At 39.8% G+C, this 16,501-nt stretch overlaps 1 protein-coding gene across 3 annotated transcripts in view; it reads left to right on the top strand.

Annotated features, from left to right (window-relative positions):
• The window catches only part of KLHL32 (kelch like family member 32), a 318,742-nt gene that overhangs the window by 4,788 nt on the left and 297,453 nt on the right, over window positions 1–16,501 (top strand). The window lies entirely within an intron of this gene.

The raw sequence follows: 16,501 nt of genomic DNA, 5'->3' as shown, positions 1-16,501 counted from the left end.
GCCATTTTGAAACCAGAACTTTGGAGCAGACGCCAGCCACATGCCTTCCCAGCTAACAGAAGTTTTCCAGACGCCATTGACCATCCTCCAGTGAAGGTACCGGATCACTTATGTGTTACCTTGGACACTTTATGGCCTTAAGACTGTAACTGTGTAGCCAAATAAACCCCCTTTTTATAAAAGCCAATCCATCTCTGGTGTTTTGCATTCTGCAGCTTTAGCAAACTAGAACAGATTTTGGTACTGGAGAAGTGGGGTGTTGGTGCTGCTGAGTTTGCAAATACCAAACATGTTGGAATGGCTTTTTAAATGGATAAGGGGAAGATTCTGGAAGAATTGGGACGAGCTTGATAGAAAAGGCCAAAACTGCTTTAAAGAGACTGTTTGTGGAAATATGGACTCATAAAGATACTTCTGATGAGGACTTGAACAGAAATGATGAATATGTTGTTGTAAACTGGAAGAAAGGCAATCCTTGTTTTAAAGTGGCAGAGTATTTGGCAAAATTGAGTCCTGGTGTCAGATGGAAGGAAGAATTTAAAAGTGACAACCTGGAATACTTAGCTGAGGAGATCTCCAGACTACCTGTGGAGGATATACCCTGGCTTCTCCTTGCAGCTTATAGTAAAATGAGAGCAGAAAGAGATGAACTTAGAACTGAACTCTTGGGTTCAAAGAAACCAGAAGCTGATGGCTTGGAAAGTTACAAGCTTCCAGGGGGTGGAATCCCAGAAGCTACAGCCCAACATGAGGATGTAACCAAACATGGAACCCAGCCACCATTTCAGTACAAGCCAAGATTGGAGATGGAATTATCCAGAAAGGATTTGTGGAAAGTCCTATTGTCTAATGGGTTTGATCCCTGTGTGCTTCATGCAAAGCCAACAGAATTTTTGCGAGATCTTTATAGACAGAGCCATTGCCGGTCTGGACTGGAGGAGACAGACAAGAAAAAATTAAAGGAAAAATTTCTTCAAAGACAGAGCCATGGAGGTTGAGGTCTGGAGTCAGGAGGTCTCGGACTGGGAGAGTGGAGCAGCCCACACGCATGGAAAGGGTGAGTTTGCCCTGGAGGTCGAGGGCGGGCCTTCCGCCTTGATGCTCAGGAAATGTCTTGCCACCCCAAGCCCCAAAGAGGGTGGAGCACATTCCCAGGGAATTGGGGAGAGCCTGGCTGCCACCACATGGTTCTGAAGGGGTTGAGCATGTGCCCTGGAGATGGAAGGGAATCTGGGAGCTGCCCCGATGTTTGAGGAGGGTGGGGCCGAGAAGGTGGTCTCCCCAATGTGTGGGTATGTTGGAGCACTCACCTAAGCGTTTGGAGAGGAAAGGGCTGCCGAAAAGGCCCTTAGGAAGGGTTAGGCTCCCACTCTCTCAAGCCCCAAGGATGCAACGTTGTTCTATAAATGACTCTCAGACTTTGAAATCTAATGGAGTTTGTCCTGTAGGTTTTAGGAACTGTTTTGGTCCTGTTAACCCTGTTTTCCTTACTGTTTCTCCTTATGGCAATGGGAATGTTTATCCTATGAATTTCCCTCCTTTGTATACTGGAAGCATATAACTTGTTCTAAGTCCACAGATCCAAGGCTAAAGGAGAATTGTGCCTTAGGACCCACCACGCCTGTAATTGATTTTGATGGGATTTTGTACATAACTTTTGTTACTGAAATGATTTAAGTTTTTGGGATATTGTGATGGAATGAATGTATTTTGTATTTGGAAAGAATACGTTTTTCTGGGGTCCAGGGGGTGGAATGTGCCAGTTTGAATGTATTGTGTCCCCCAAATGCCATTATCTTTGTGGTCTTGTGGGACAGACATTTTGGTGCTGGTTAGATTTGTTTGGAATGTGCCCCACCCAGCTGTGGGTGGTGACTTTGGTGGGATACTCCCATGGAGGTGCGACCCCACCCATTCAGGGTGGGCCTTGATCAGTGGAGCCATATAAAACATGCTGACTCAAAGAGACTGAACGGAGTGCAGCTGTGAGTGACCTTTTGAAAAGGAGCAAGCTTGCTAGAGAGGAACGTCCTGGGAGAAAGCCATTTTGAAACCAGAACTTTGGAGCAGACGCCAGCCACGTGCCTTCCCAGCTAACAGAGGTTTTCTGGATGCCATTGGCCATCCTCCAGTGAAGGTACCCGATTACTGATGTGTTACCTTGGACACTTTATGGCCTTAAGACTGTAACTGTGTAGCCAAATAAACCCCCTTTTTATAAAAGCCAATCCATCTCTGGTGTTTTGCATTCTGCAGCATTAGCAAACTAAGACAGATACCAATGAAAATAAACCCAGGATCTGGTCAGCACACAATAGAATGTAAATTCTATGAGGACAGGAACATTCGTATGTTTTTTTCACTGCTGTATCCATCACATTGAACAGTGCCTGGTACTCAGTAGGTTCTAAATAAGTGTCAAATGTCAGATGAACCCAAAGAGAACTAGGGCCCCTGAGCTGGGGTTCAGACTCTGGAGAGATTTTCTCTCTGCCCAAAGTGAGTCCTTATGCAAGTTACTGAATTCAGATGGACCTAGTTTCCTCATCCGTAAAACTGAGATGATATTAATTACCTGATGGGTTTCTCAGAATAGAAATGTAAAGGGTCTAGAACAATGCCTAGTTCAGAATATGATATTCAATATTTCACTGCTTTCCATTTTACAGAGCAGGTAGGAATTTGAAAAAGGACAAAAATATTCTGAAGCTCTGGTCTACAGGGTGAATGAAATGGATGACTAAATATCTGAAAGTAAAGGAAGACCCATGTTCTTCAAGCATGTAGTTACATTTGTATATATATATATATTTATATATATATTTTAACCCCAATTTTTATTTTCTGATTAGCATGCTTTGCGTACTTGGGCTCATTAAGGTTGGAATATGGGTGGGAATCAGTAGCTCAGGGACATAAAATGCCCCCTGCCTTTTCCTGCTGTTGGAAAGCAAGGAAAGTCAGTCCTCTCCTTGCTTCCCTTCACCCTATTCAATCTTTCTTTCTCTGCCTATACCTTTCCATTGCCCACTTCTTCCTTTGAAAATAATTCAACAATGTTTTGTGTTCTCCAAAGGTTTGCAGTCACTAAACCCAGATGACATATGACTCAAGGAGTCCAGGGCTACCCCAAGGAGTTTCATTGTCCCAACTCCAACCACTAGTGGGCAGCACAGCAGATTTGTGAAGGATTGACTCATTCTAGCAGAGGTGCCAGTGTTCAAGCAGAGAACTTGTCTAAAGCCCGAACTCCAGCTCAGGGTCTAGGGAATTTGTAAGAGTACAACCGAAATAATTTGCAAGGTTCCCAAGCTTGGCCAGTCCCATATTGACACAGTTGCAGGTTTGTAAAACCTAGAATAGTTGTGGGGAAAAAAGCAAAACCAAACTCAATACAAACCAGGCTTTTTGAAGATCTAGTATTCACAGTGAGAAGCACTGGAGTTCATAGATGAGACTTATCAACCAGCAATTATGCCCATATGCCCACCTTGTGACTACTGCACTCATGACTTTTGTAATTTGTATTAGTTTATTTTCATTGCTAACAAATTACCACAAACTTAGTGACTTAAAACAATACACATTTGTTATCTTCCAGTTCTGGAGTTCAGAAGTCCAAAATGGGTCATGTAGGGCTAAAATAAAAGTGCTGGCAGGACTGAATTCCTTCTGTAGGATCTAGGGGAGAATCTGTTTCTTTGCCTTATCCATATTCTAGAGGTTTCCTTCATTCCTTGGTAGCCAGCAAATGCATCACTCTTACCTCTGTTTGTGTTGTCACATTTTCTCTGACTTCCTCTGCCTTTCCCTTATAAAGTCCCCTGAGATTACATTGGGCCTACCTAGATAACCCAGGGTACTGTCCCCTTCTCAAGATGCTCAGCTTAATCACATTTGCAAAGTTCTTTGTGCCATGTAAGGTAATATAGTCACAAGTTGTAGGGATCAAGACGTGAATAGCTTTGAGGGGGCCATTGTTTTGCCTTCCACAAATCATCTTCAGAATATCCATATTTTGGTGGATTGAATTGTGTACCCCAGTTTGGGTATGTTCTTGGTCTTGGTCCACTTTCTGGTGGGTGTGGACCCATTATAAATAGAACCTTTTGAAGTTGTCACTTTTAGTTAAAGTGTAGCCAACTGAATCAGGATGGTCTTAATCATATTACTGGAGGCTGTATTGAGAAGGCCACAGAGAAAGCCACGGGGGAGAAACAGAAGTTTGCAAAAGCCAGAAGTCAACAGAACCCGAAAAAGAGAGAAGACATCACTATGTGCATTGCCATGTTACAGAAAAGCCAAGGACCAAGGATCACCAGCTGCCAGCCCCAGAACACCAGTTTTCAGTCAGAAAGTACTGCCTTGCTGATTCCTCAATTTTGGACTTTTCCTGGCCTAAAAACCCGTGAGCCAATATATTCTTGATGTTTAAGCCAACCACATAGTATGGAATTTATTTTAGCATCCATACTAAAACACATATCTACCAGTATTATAGCTATGAACAATTTAATAAAATACAAAGATAGGATGACGGAAAGAATCCTTTGTACTTTTCATTCATTCACCAAATATTTATTGGGCACTTATTATGAGACAGTAACTGTTCTAAATATTGGGGATGTGAACAAAACAGACAAAACCTTAGCCCATGGGGAGCTTATATTCCAAGGAACTTCCTAATTGTTGAACAAATAACACAAGATAAAACCTTCTTGCTTGGGCAGTAGTTTTCTTTCTCTGAGGGTTTGAATAAGGGGTAACAGGAGCTCACTGGTAAATTTGTCACCACTTTCCTAATCCCATGTATTGAACAGGGAAGCAATTCTTCTTGGGTGCACAGTCTCTTACCTCACTACCACCCATGGCTGGGAAGCTTCAACGAGCAAGTGTGTGAATTGCCCTTGTATATAAAGTAGGACTAGTTTCCCTAAATATGGTATCGTGGAGACACCAGGAGTCACCTCCTTTCTCTCCTCACACACCTTCCCACCCCAGTATTTCTCTGTCAGCTTAGAATTTCACCATCATTCACCTGCTCTTTTTTGTTTTTTCCTCTTCTCTCCCTGTATCCATCTTTAAAAGGCAGGTTCTCTGAGAGAGGGCATGTCATTTGTGGAAGGTTTTATCAGCTCTCTGTACATTTGGAATAGAAAACAACAACTGTGCGAAAAAGGCAAGAGAGGAGAGAAGAGGCAGAGGCTACTGGAAAAAAAAGGGAGACGAGAAGGAAAGAAAGGAACAAGAGAGCGGAGTCGGAGGCAGAAATGGGTGTCCACATCCCTTCTCGTAGCCAGGAGATAGCACACTTGCTCCTCTCCCTGGATCCTCTTCCCTTTGCCATTCTCCTTGTGCAAACTATTTAGAAAAGAGCAACATTGAAAGAAATTCATATCAAAACCTGTAGGATTTGTGGTGACAAATGCAAAAAGTGTGAACAATGGTTTTACACTTTGGATGATTGTATGATATGTGAATATATTTTAATTTAAAAAAAAAAAAAACCTGTGGGATGCACCAAACTAGTACTGGAGGAAAAAAAATGGGTATTTATATATTTATACCCTTAAATAAATTTTTTAGATGGAAAACTAGAAAGTTTGAAGATAAATCATTTTGAATTAAGCATTCAAGTGCAAAATACACACACAAAAATAACAAAATAATCCAAAAATGTAAAAAAAAAAAAGAGGATTAAAGATAAAGCAGAAATTGATCATATAGAAAACAATACCAGTTGGTTCTTTGAAAATAGAAAATTTGACAAGTCTGAATAAAAACAAAGGCACAAGTAAAAGACTTTGGGAATAAAAAAAGAATACAGTCACACATAGAAAATTTTAAAAATAGAAAGCAATATATACAACTTTATATCAATAATTATGAAAATCATTAGATAATTTTCTAGGAAAATACAAACACACAGAAGAGATGTAATGGGATAGCCACTGTCATGGCCACCTTATGTTATAAAAGAATCCATGTTTGTAGACAGGAGTGAGCAATTCTGCTGTCAGTTTGAAGAAACAAGCTGCCTTCTTGTAGGAGAGCTTATAAGAGGGCCTATAGAAGGCAACATAACAAGGAACTTCAGGGGCTTCTAAGAAGTGAAAGTGGCCCCCAGATGACAGACAGCCAGCAAGAAAACGGTACCTCAGTCTGCAATAGCAAGGAACTAAATTCTGCCAACAACCACATGAGCCTGAAAGAGGACTCTGAGCTCCAGAAAGTAACGCAACCAGCCACACCTCGATTGCTGTCTTGTGAGATACTGAACATAGGATACCACTAAGCCTTGCCCTGACTCCTAACCTGCAGAAACTGTAAGATAGTGAATGTGTGTTGTTTTAAGCTGCTAAGTTTGTAGTAGTTTGTTAAATAATATAAAATTAATACATGCAATATATTATAAAAGAATAAATCATGAACAAGTAAGACTTCCAAGAAATGGAAAAAAATGGTTCAACATGGGGATTCTGACAACATTAATATATTAGAATGTAACTATATAATCATTTCAATTGATCCAAAAATTTTGTTAAATTTAACACCCATTACTACTAATAAATTTAGGCAGCTAGAAAGAGAAGGAAGCATCCTTTACTTGGTAAAGGGTATATACTAGAAAATTATAGCAAATATCATACTGAATGATGAAATGTTAAAAGTATGCACAGTAAAGTCAGGAACATGACAAATACACTCTCCTTGACTGGTCCTATTCAACATTTTGCTGAAGGTCTGTTCTAGTTTGCTAATGCTGCCAGAATGCAAAACACCGGAAATGGATTGGCTTTTATAAAAGGGGGTTTATTTGGTTACACAGTTACAGCCTTAAGTCCATAAAGTGTCCAAGGTAACACGCATCAACAATCGGGTACCTTCACTGGAAGATGGCCAATGGCATCCGGAAAACCTCTGTTAGCTGGGAAGGCACGTGGCCGGCGTCTGGTTTCAAAATGGCTTTCTCCCAGAAAGTTCCTCTCTAGGCTTCAGCTCAAAAATGTCACTTTTAGTTGCTCTTGGGGCATTTGTACTCTCTTAGCTTCTCCAGAGCAAAAGTCTGCTTTCAAAGGCCATCTCCAAAATGTCTGTAAGCTAAAGCTCCTCTCTCAGTTCCAGTGCGTTCTTCAAAGTGTCCCTTTTGGCTGTGTCCCTTTCCTCTTCAAAATGTCACTCTCAGCTGCACTGACTTCCTTCTGTTTCAGCTCATTTGTATGGCTCCAGTGATTTAATTTAGACCCATCCTGAATGGGTGGGGTAACACCTCCATGGAAGTTATCCAGTCAGAGTCATCACCCACAGTTGGGTGGGTCGCATCTCCACAGAAACACTCAAAGAATTACAATCTAATCAACACTGATGTCTGCCCACACAACATTGCATCAAAGAGTTTACATTTGGGAGGAGGGGCAAGATGGCAGACTGGTGAGCTGTATGTTTTAGTTACTCCTCCAGGAAAGTAGGTAGAAAGCCAGGAACTGCGTGGACTGGACACCACAGAGCAATCTGTCTTTGGGCATACTTCATACAACACTCATGAAAACGTGGAACTGCTGAGATCAGCGAAATCTGTAAGTTTTTGTGGCCAGGGGACCCGCGCCCCTCCCTGCCAGGCTCGGTCCCGTGGGAGGAGGGGCTGTCAGCTCCGGGAAGGAGAAGGGAGAACTGCAGTGGCTGCTCTTATCGGAAACTCATTCTACTGATCCAGACTCCAACCATAGATAGACTGAGACCAGACACCAGAGAATCTGAGAGCAGCCAGCCCAGCAGAGAGGAGACAGGCATAGAAAAAAAACAACACGAAAAACTCCAAAATAAAAGCGGAGGATTTTTGGAGTTCTGGTGAACACAGAAAGGGGAAGGGCGGAGCTCAGGCCCTAAGGCGCATATGCAAATCCTGAAGAAAAGCCGATCTCTCTGCCCTGTGGACCTTTCCTTAATGGCCCGGGTTGCTTTGTCTCTTAGCATTTCAATAACCCATTAGATCTCTGAGGAGGGCCCTTTTTTTTTTTTTTTTTTTTTTAATCCTATTTTCTTTTTCTAAAACAATTACTCTAAGAAGCCCAATACACAAAGCTTCAGAGACTTTCAATTTGGGCACGTCAAGTCAAGAGCAGAACTAAGAGAGCTCTGAGACAAAAGGCAATAATTCAGTGGCTGAGAAAATTCACTAAACACCACAACTTCCCAAGATAAGGGGGGTGTCCGCTCACAGCCACCATCCTGGTGGACAGGAAACACTCCTGCCCATCGCCAGCCCCATAGCCCAGAGCTGCCCCAGGCAACCGAGTGTGACTGAAACACTTCAAATAACAGGCACACACCACAAAACTGGGCGTGGACATTAGTCTTCCCTGCAACCTCAGCTGACTGTCCCAGAGTTGGGAAGGTGGAGCAGTGTGAATTAACAAAGCCCCATTCAGCCATCATTTCAGCAGACTAGGAACCTCCCTACACAGCCCAGCAGCCCAGAACTGCCCTGGGGGGACGGCACTCACCTGTGACATAGCACAGTCATCCCTCAACAGAGGACCCGGGGTACACAGCCTGGAAGAGGGGCCCACTTGCAAGTCTCAGGAGCCATACGCCAATACCAAGGACTTGTGGGTCAGTGGCAGAGACAAACTGTGGCAGGACTGAACTGAAGGATTAGACTATTGCAGCAGCTTTAAAACTCTAGGATCACCAGGGAGATTTCATTGTTAGGGCCACCCCCCCTCCCCGACTGCCCAGAAACACGCCCCACATACAGGGCAGGCAACACCAACTACACACGCAAGCTTGGTACACCAATTGGGCCCCACAAGACTCACTCCCCCACTCACCAAAAAGGCTAAGCAGGGGAGAACTGGCTTGTGGAGAACAGGTGGCTCGTGGACGCCACCTGCTGGTTAGTTAGAGAAAGTGTACTCCACGAAGCTGTAGATCTGATAAATTAGAGATAAGGACTTCAGTAGATCTACAAACCCTAAAAGAACCCTATCAAGTTCAGCAAATGCCACGAGGCCAAAAACAACAGAAAATTATAAAGCATATGAAAAAACCAGACGATATGGATAACCCAAGCCCAAGCACCCAAATCAAAAAACCAGAAGAGACACAGCACCTAGAGCAGCTACTCAAAGAACTAAAGATGAACAATGAGACCATAGTACGGGAGACAAAGGAAATCAAGAAGACTCTAGAAGAGCATAAAGAAGACATTGCAAGACTAAATAAAAAAATGGATGATCTTATGGAAATTAAAGAAACTGTTGACCAAATTAAAAAGATTCTGGACACTCATAGTACAAGACTAGAGGAAGTTGAACAACGAATCAGTGACCTGGAAGATGACAGAATGGAAAATGAAAGCATAAAAGAAAGAATGGGGAAAAAAATTGAAAAAATCAAAATGGACCTCAGGGATATGATAGATAATATGAAACGTCCAAATATAAGACTCATTGGTGTCCCAGAAGGGGAAGAAAAGGGTAAAGGTCTAGGAAGAGTATTCAAAGAAATTGTTGGGGAAAACTTCCCAAATATTCTAAACAACATAAATACAAAAATCATAAATGCTCAGCGAACCCCAAATAGAATAAATCCAAATAAACCCACTCCGAGACATATTCTGATCACACTGTCAAACACAGAAGAGAAGGAGCAAGTTCTGAAAGCAGCAAGAGAAAAGCAATTCACCACATACAAAGGAAACAGCATAAGACTAAGTAGTGACTACTCAGCAGCCACCATGGAGGCAAGAAGGCAGTGGCACGATATATTTAAAATTCTGAGTGAGAAAAATTTCCAGCCAAGAATACTTTATCCAGCAAAGCTCTCCTTCAAATTTGAGGGAGAGCTTAAATTTTTCACAGACAAACAAATGCTGAGAGAATTTGCTAACAAGAGACCTGCCCTACTGGAGATACTAAAGGGAGCCCTACAGACAGAGAAACAAAGACAGGACAGAGAGACTTGGAGAAAAGTTCAGTACTAAAGAGATTCGGTATGGGTACAATATAGGATATTAATAGAGAGAGGGGAAAAATATGGCAAACATAAACCAAAGGATAAGATGGCCGATTCAAGAAATGCCTTCACGGTTATAACGTTGAATGTAAATGGATTAAACTCCCCAATTAAAAGATATAGATTCACAGAATGGATCAAAAAAAATGAACCATCAATATGTTGCATACAAGAGACTCATCTTAGACACAGGGACACAAAGAAACTGAAAGTGAAAGGATGGAAAAAAATATTTCATGCAAGCTACAGCCAAAAGAAAGCAGGTGTAGCAATATTAATCTCAGATAAAATAGACTTCAAATGCAGGGATGTTTTGAGAGACAAAGAAGGCCACTACATATTAATAAAAGCGGAAATTCAGCAAGAAGAAATAACAATCGTAAATGTCTATGCACCCAATCAAGGTGCCACAAAATACATGAGAGAAACACTGACAAAACTAAAGGAAGCAATTGATGTTTCCACAATAATTGTGGGAGACTTCAACACATCACTCTCTCCTATAGATAGATCAACCAGACAGAAGACCAATAAGGAAATTGAAAACCTAAACAATCTGATAAATGAATTAGATTTAACAGACATATACAGGACATTACATCCCAAATCACCAGGATACACATACTTTTCTAGTGCTCACGGAACTTTCTCCAGAATAGATCATATGCTGGGACATAAAACAAGCCTCAATAAATTTAAAAAGATTGAAATTATTCAAAGCACATTCTCTGACCACAATGGAATACAATTAGAAGTCAATAACCATCAGAGACTTAGAAAATTCACAAATACCTGGAGGTTAAACAACACACTCCTAAACAATCAGTGGGTTAAAGAAGAAATAGCAAGAGAAATTGCTAAATATATAGAGACGAATGAAAATGAGAACACAACATACCAAAACCTATGGGATGCAGCAAAAGCAGTGCTAAGGGGGAAATTTATAGCACTAAACGCATATATTAAAAAGGAAGAAAGAGCCAAAATCAAAGAACTAATGGATCAACTGAAGAAGCTAGAAAATGAACAGCAAACCAATCCTAAACCAAGTAGAAGAAAAGAAATAACAAGGATTAAAGCAGAAATAAATGACATAGAGAACAAAAAAACAATAGAGAGGATAAATATCACCAAAAGTTGGTTCTTTGAGAAGATCAACAAGATTGACAAGCCCCTAGCTAGACTGACAAAATCAAAAAGAGAGAAGACCCATATAAACAAAATAATGAATGAAAAAGGTGACATAACTGCAGATCCTGAAGAAATTAAAAAAATTATAAGAGGATAGTATAAACAACTGTATGGCAACAAACTGGATAATGTAGAGGAAATGGACAATTTCCTGGAAACATATGAACAACCTAGACTGACCAGAGAAGAAATAGAAGACCTCAACCAACCCATCACAAGCAAAGAGATCCAATCAGTCATCAAAAATCTTCCCACAAATAAATGCACAGGGCCAGATGGCTTCACAGGGGAATTCTACCAAACTTTCCAGAAAGAACTGACACCAATCTTACTCAAACTCTTTCAAAACATTGAAGAAAATGGAACACTACCTAACTCATTTTATGAAGCTAACATCAATCTAATACCAAAACCAGGCAAAGATGCTACAAAAAAGGAAAACTACCGGCCAATCTCCCTAATGAATATAGATGCAAAAATCCTCAACAAAATACTTGCAAATCGAATCCAAAGACACATTAAAAAAATCATACACCATGACCAAGTGGGGTTCATTCCAGGCATGCAAGGATGGTTCAACATAAGAAAAACAATCAATGTATTACAACACATTAAAAACTCGAAAGGGAAAAATCAATTGATCATCTCAATAGATGCTGAAAAAGCATTTGACAAAATCCAACATCCCTTTTTGATAAAAACACTTCAAAAGGTAGGAATTGAAGGAAACTTCCTCAACATGATAAAGAGCATATATGAAAAACCCACAGCCAGCATAGTACTCAATGGTGAGAGACTGAAAGCCTTCCCTCTAAGATCAGGAACAAGACAAGGATGCCCGCTGTCACCACTGTTATTCAACATTGTGCTGGAAGTGCTAGCCAGGGCAATCCGGCAAGACAAAGAAATAAAAGGCATCCAAATTGGAAAAGAAGAAGTAAAACTGTCATTGTTTGCAGACGATACGATCTTATATCTAGAAAACCCTGAGAAATCGACGATACGGCTACTAGAGCTAATAAACAAATTTAGCAAAGTAGCGGGATACAAGGTTAATGCACATAAGTCAGTAATGTTTCTATATGCTAGAAATGAACAAACTGAAGAGACACTCAAGAAAAAGATACCATTTTCAATAGCAACTAAAAAAATCAAGTGCCTAGGAATAAACTTAACCAAAGATGTAAAAGACCTATACAAAGAAAACTACATAACTCTACTAAAAGAAATAGAAGGGGACCTTAAAAGATGGAAAAATATTCCATGTTCATGGATAGGAAGGCTAAATGTCATTAAGATGTCAATTCTACCCAAACTCATCTACAGATTCAATGCAATCCCAATCAAAATTCCAACAACCTACTTTGCAGACTTGGAAAAGCTAGTTATCAAATTTATTTGGAAAGGGAAGATGCCTCGAATTGCTAAAGACCCTCTAAAAAAGAAAAACGAAGTGGGAGGACTTACACTCCCTGACTTTGAAGCTTATTATAAAGCCACAGTTGTCAAAACAGCATGGTACTGGCACAAAGACAGACATATAGATCAATGGAATCGAATTGAGAATTCGGAGATAGACCCTCAGATCTATGGCCGACTGATCTTTGATAAGGCCCCCAAAGTCACTGAACTGAGTCATAATGGTCTTTTCAACAAATGGGGCTGGGAGAGTTGGATATCCATATCCAAAAGAATGAAAGAGGACCCCTACCTCACCCCCTACACAAAAATTAACTCAAAATGGACCAAAGATCTCAATATAAAAGAAAGTACCATAAAACTCCTAGAAGATAATGTAGGAAAACATCTTCAAGACCTTGTATTAGGAGGCCACTTCCTAGACTTTACACCCAAAGCACAAGCAACAAAAGAGAAAATAGATAAATGGGAACTCCTCAAGCTTAGAAGTTTCTGCACCTCAAAGGAATTTCTCAAAAAGGTAAAGAGGCAGCCAACTCAATGGGAAAAAATTTTTGGAAACCATGTATCTGACAAAAGACTGATATCTTGCATATACAAAGAAATCCTACAACTCAATGACAATAGTACAGACAGCCCAATTATAAAATGGGCAAAAGATATGAAAAGACAGTTCTCTGAAGAGGAAATACAAATGGCCAAGAAACACATGAAAAAATGTTCAGCTTCACTAGCTATTAGAGAGATGCAAATTAAGACCACAATGAGATACCATCTAACACCGGTTAGAATGGCTGCCATTAAACAAACAGGAAACTACAAATGCTGGAGGGGATGTGGAGAAATTGGAACTCTTATTCATTGTTGGTGGGACTGTATAATGGTTCAGCCACTCTGGAAGTCAGTCTGGCAGTTCCTTAGAAAACTAGATATAGAGCTACCATTCGATCCAGCGATTGCACTTCTCGGTATATACCCGGAAGATCGGAAAGCAGTGACACGAACAGATATCTGCACGCCAATGTTCATAGCAGCATTATTCACAATTGCCAAGAGATGGAAACAACCCAAATGTCTTTCAACAGATGAGTGGATAAATAAAATGTGGTATATACACATGATGGAATACTACGCGGCAGTAAGAAGGAACGATCTCGTGAAACATATGACAACATGGATGAACCTTGAAGACATAATGCTGAGCGAAATAAGCCCGGCACAAAAAGAGAAATATTATATGCTACCACTAATGTGAACTTTGAAAAATGTAAAACAAATGGTTTATAATGTAGAATATAAGGGAACTAGCAGTAGAGAGCAATTAAGGAAGGCGGAACAATATTCCAAGAAGAACAGATAAGCTATTTAACATTCTGGGGATGCCCAGAAATGACTATGGTCTGTTAATTTCTGATAGATATAGTAGGAACAAGTTCACAGAAAGGTTGCTATATTATGTAACTTTCTTGGGGTAAAGTAGGAACATGTTGGAAGTTAAGCAGTTATCTTAGGTTAGTTGTCTTTTTCTTACTCCCTTGTTATGGTCTCTTTGAAATGTTCTTTTATTGTATGTTTGTTTTCTTTTTAACTTTTTTTTCATACAGTTCATTTAAAAAAGAAGGGAAAGTTAAAAAAAAAAGAAAGAAAGAAAAACAAGGAAAAAAAAATGATGTAGTGCCCCCTTGAGGAGCCTGTGGAGAATGCAGGGGTATTCGCCTACCCCACCTCCATGGTTGCTAACATGACCACAGACATAGGGGACTGGTGGTTTGATGGGTTGAGCCCTCTACCATAAGTTTTACCCTTAGGAAGACGGTTGCTGCAAAGGAGAGGCTAGGCCTCCCTATATTTGTGCCTAAGAGTCTCCTCCTGAATGCCTCTTTGTTGTTCAGATGTGGCCCTCTCTCTCTGGCTAAGCCAACTTGAAAGGTGAAATCACTGCCCTCCCCCCTACGTGGGATCAGACACCCAGGGGAGTGAATCTCCCTGGCAACGTGGAATATGACTCCCGGGGAGGAATGTAGACCCGGCATCGTGGGACGGAGAACATCTTCTTGACCAAAAGGGGGATGTGAAAGGAAATGAAATAAGCTTCAGTGGCAGAGAGATTCCAAAACGAGCCGAGAGGTCACTGTGGTGGGCACTCTCACGCACACTTTAGACAACCCTTTTTAGGTTCTAAAGAATTGGGGTAGCTGGTGGTGGATACCTGAAACTATCAAACTACAACCCAGAACCCATGAATCTCGAAGACAGTTGTATAAAAATGTAGCTTATGAGGGGTGTCAATGGGATTGGGAAAGGCATAAGGACCACACTCCACTTTGTCTAGTTTATGGATGGATGAGTAGAAAAATAGGGGAAGGAAACAAACAGACAAAGGTACCCAGTGTTCTTTTTTACTTCAATTGCTCTTTTTCACTCTAATTATTATTCTTGTTATTTTTGTGTGTGTGCTAATGAAGGTGTCAGGGATTGATTTAGGTGATGAATGTACAACTATGTAATGGTACTGTAAACAATCGAAAGTATGATTTGTTTTGTATGACTGCGTGGTATGTGAATATATCTCAATAAAGTGATGATAAAAAATAAAAAATAAAAATAAAAAAAAAAAATAAAAAAAAAAATTGCATCAAAGAAAATGGTGTTTGGGGGGACATAATACATTCAAATCAGCACATTAGGTCCTGTCTATCCAATGAAATAAGAACAAGGAAAAGAAGTAAGAATTATAAATGTTACATTATTTGTTCTTTGGTAAAATAGGTACCTCTTTCTTCCTAGAAATCTTCTTCCTAGAAAATTCAAGAGAATCATTCAAAGAACTAATAGATCTAATGAAAGAATTCAGTAAGGTGTCTGACTAGCTGTCCTGTATATCATTTAGAATGATAATGGTCAAAAAATTCCATTGAAGATAGTACACAAACTATTATGTATCTAGGAATAAACTTCCCAAAATATGCAAGACCCATAAATTTATTAAAAGACATAAAGGAACACCAGGCGAGACACACAAGGTTCCTTGATGCAAAGTGTGAATAGAATAAATATTTCGGGTCATCCACAAATCGATCCCTAAATTCAATATGCTGTCACCTGCAATTGCAATAGGGTATTTTATGATGCTTGACAACTGATATTGAAGTTCCTCTGAAAGATAAAATGTAAAAAATAGCCTATATATTTTTGAAAACGACAATGAGGGAGGATACCTTATGAGATATCAAAACATAATGTATACCTTCCAATTTGTATTGATACAGGAAGAGAAAAATAGATCAGTAAATATAATAATGACAAGGCAGATCTAATAATGTAGAGGAATTTAGAATATTAGAAAGATGGCATTTAAAATCAGTGAGGAAATGGTGGGGTAGTAAATAAATGATATTGGAAATTTAGCTATCCAAAGTTAGAGCTCTAGATCACACTATAAATGAAAGTAAATTCTAGATTTTAGAGAGCATAATATAAAAATTAAAATTAAATCTACAAGTATTAGAAGGGAACTGACTTTTTTAATACCCTGGCATATGGTAGACTTTCATAAATAAAGTTTAAAGCACACACACAAAAATGGACAGATTTAGCTATTTAAAAATTAAAACTCTTACAAAAGAGACCAAAGATAAAAGACAACTGACTAGCAGAGAAAAACAATTTGCAGCATATCATACAGAAAAGGGGTTAACCATCCATAAAATGAAAAGGGTTTATGAAATCAATCTGAAAGACTACCCAAAGTAAAAGTGAGCAAAGACTGTGAAGATTAATTCACAGGTGAAAAGCCAAATAATAAATATATACAAAAAGGTGTTCAATCTAACTAATGATCAGGAAAATACAAAATAAAACAATGAGATAAAAA

This window comes from Choloepus didactylus, chromosome 7 (assembly GCF_015220235.1).
Source record: "Choloepus didactylus isolate mChoDid1 chromosome 7, mChoDid1.pri, whole genome shotgun sequence".
Lineage (NCBI taxonomy): Eukaryota > Metazoa > Chordata > Mammalia > Pilosa > Megalonychidae > Choloepus > Choloepus didactylus.
Note: the sequence above shows the minus strand (reverse complement) of the source record. Positions and strands in the feature narration are given on the sequence as shown.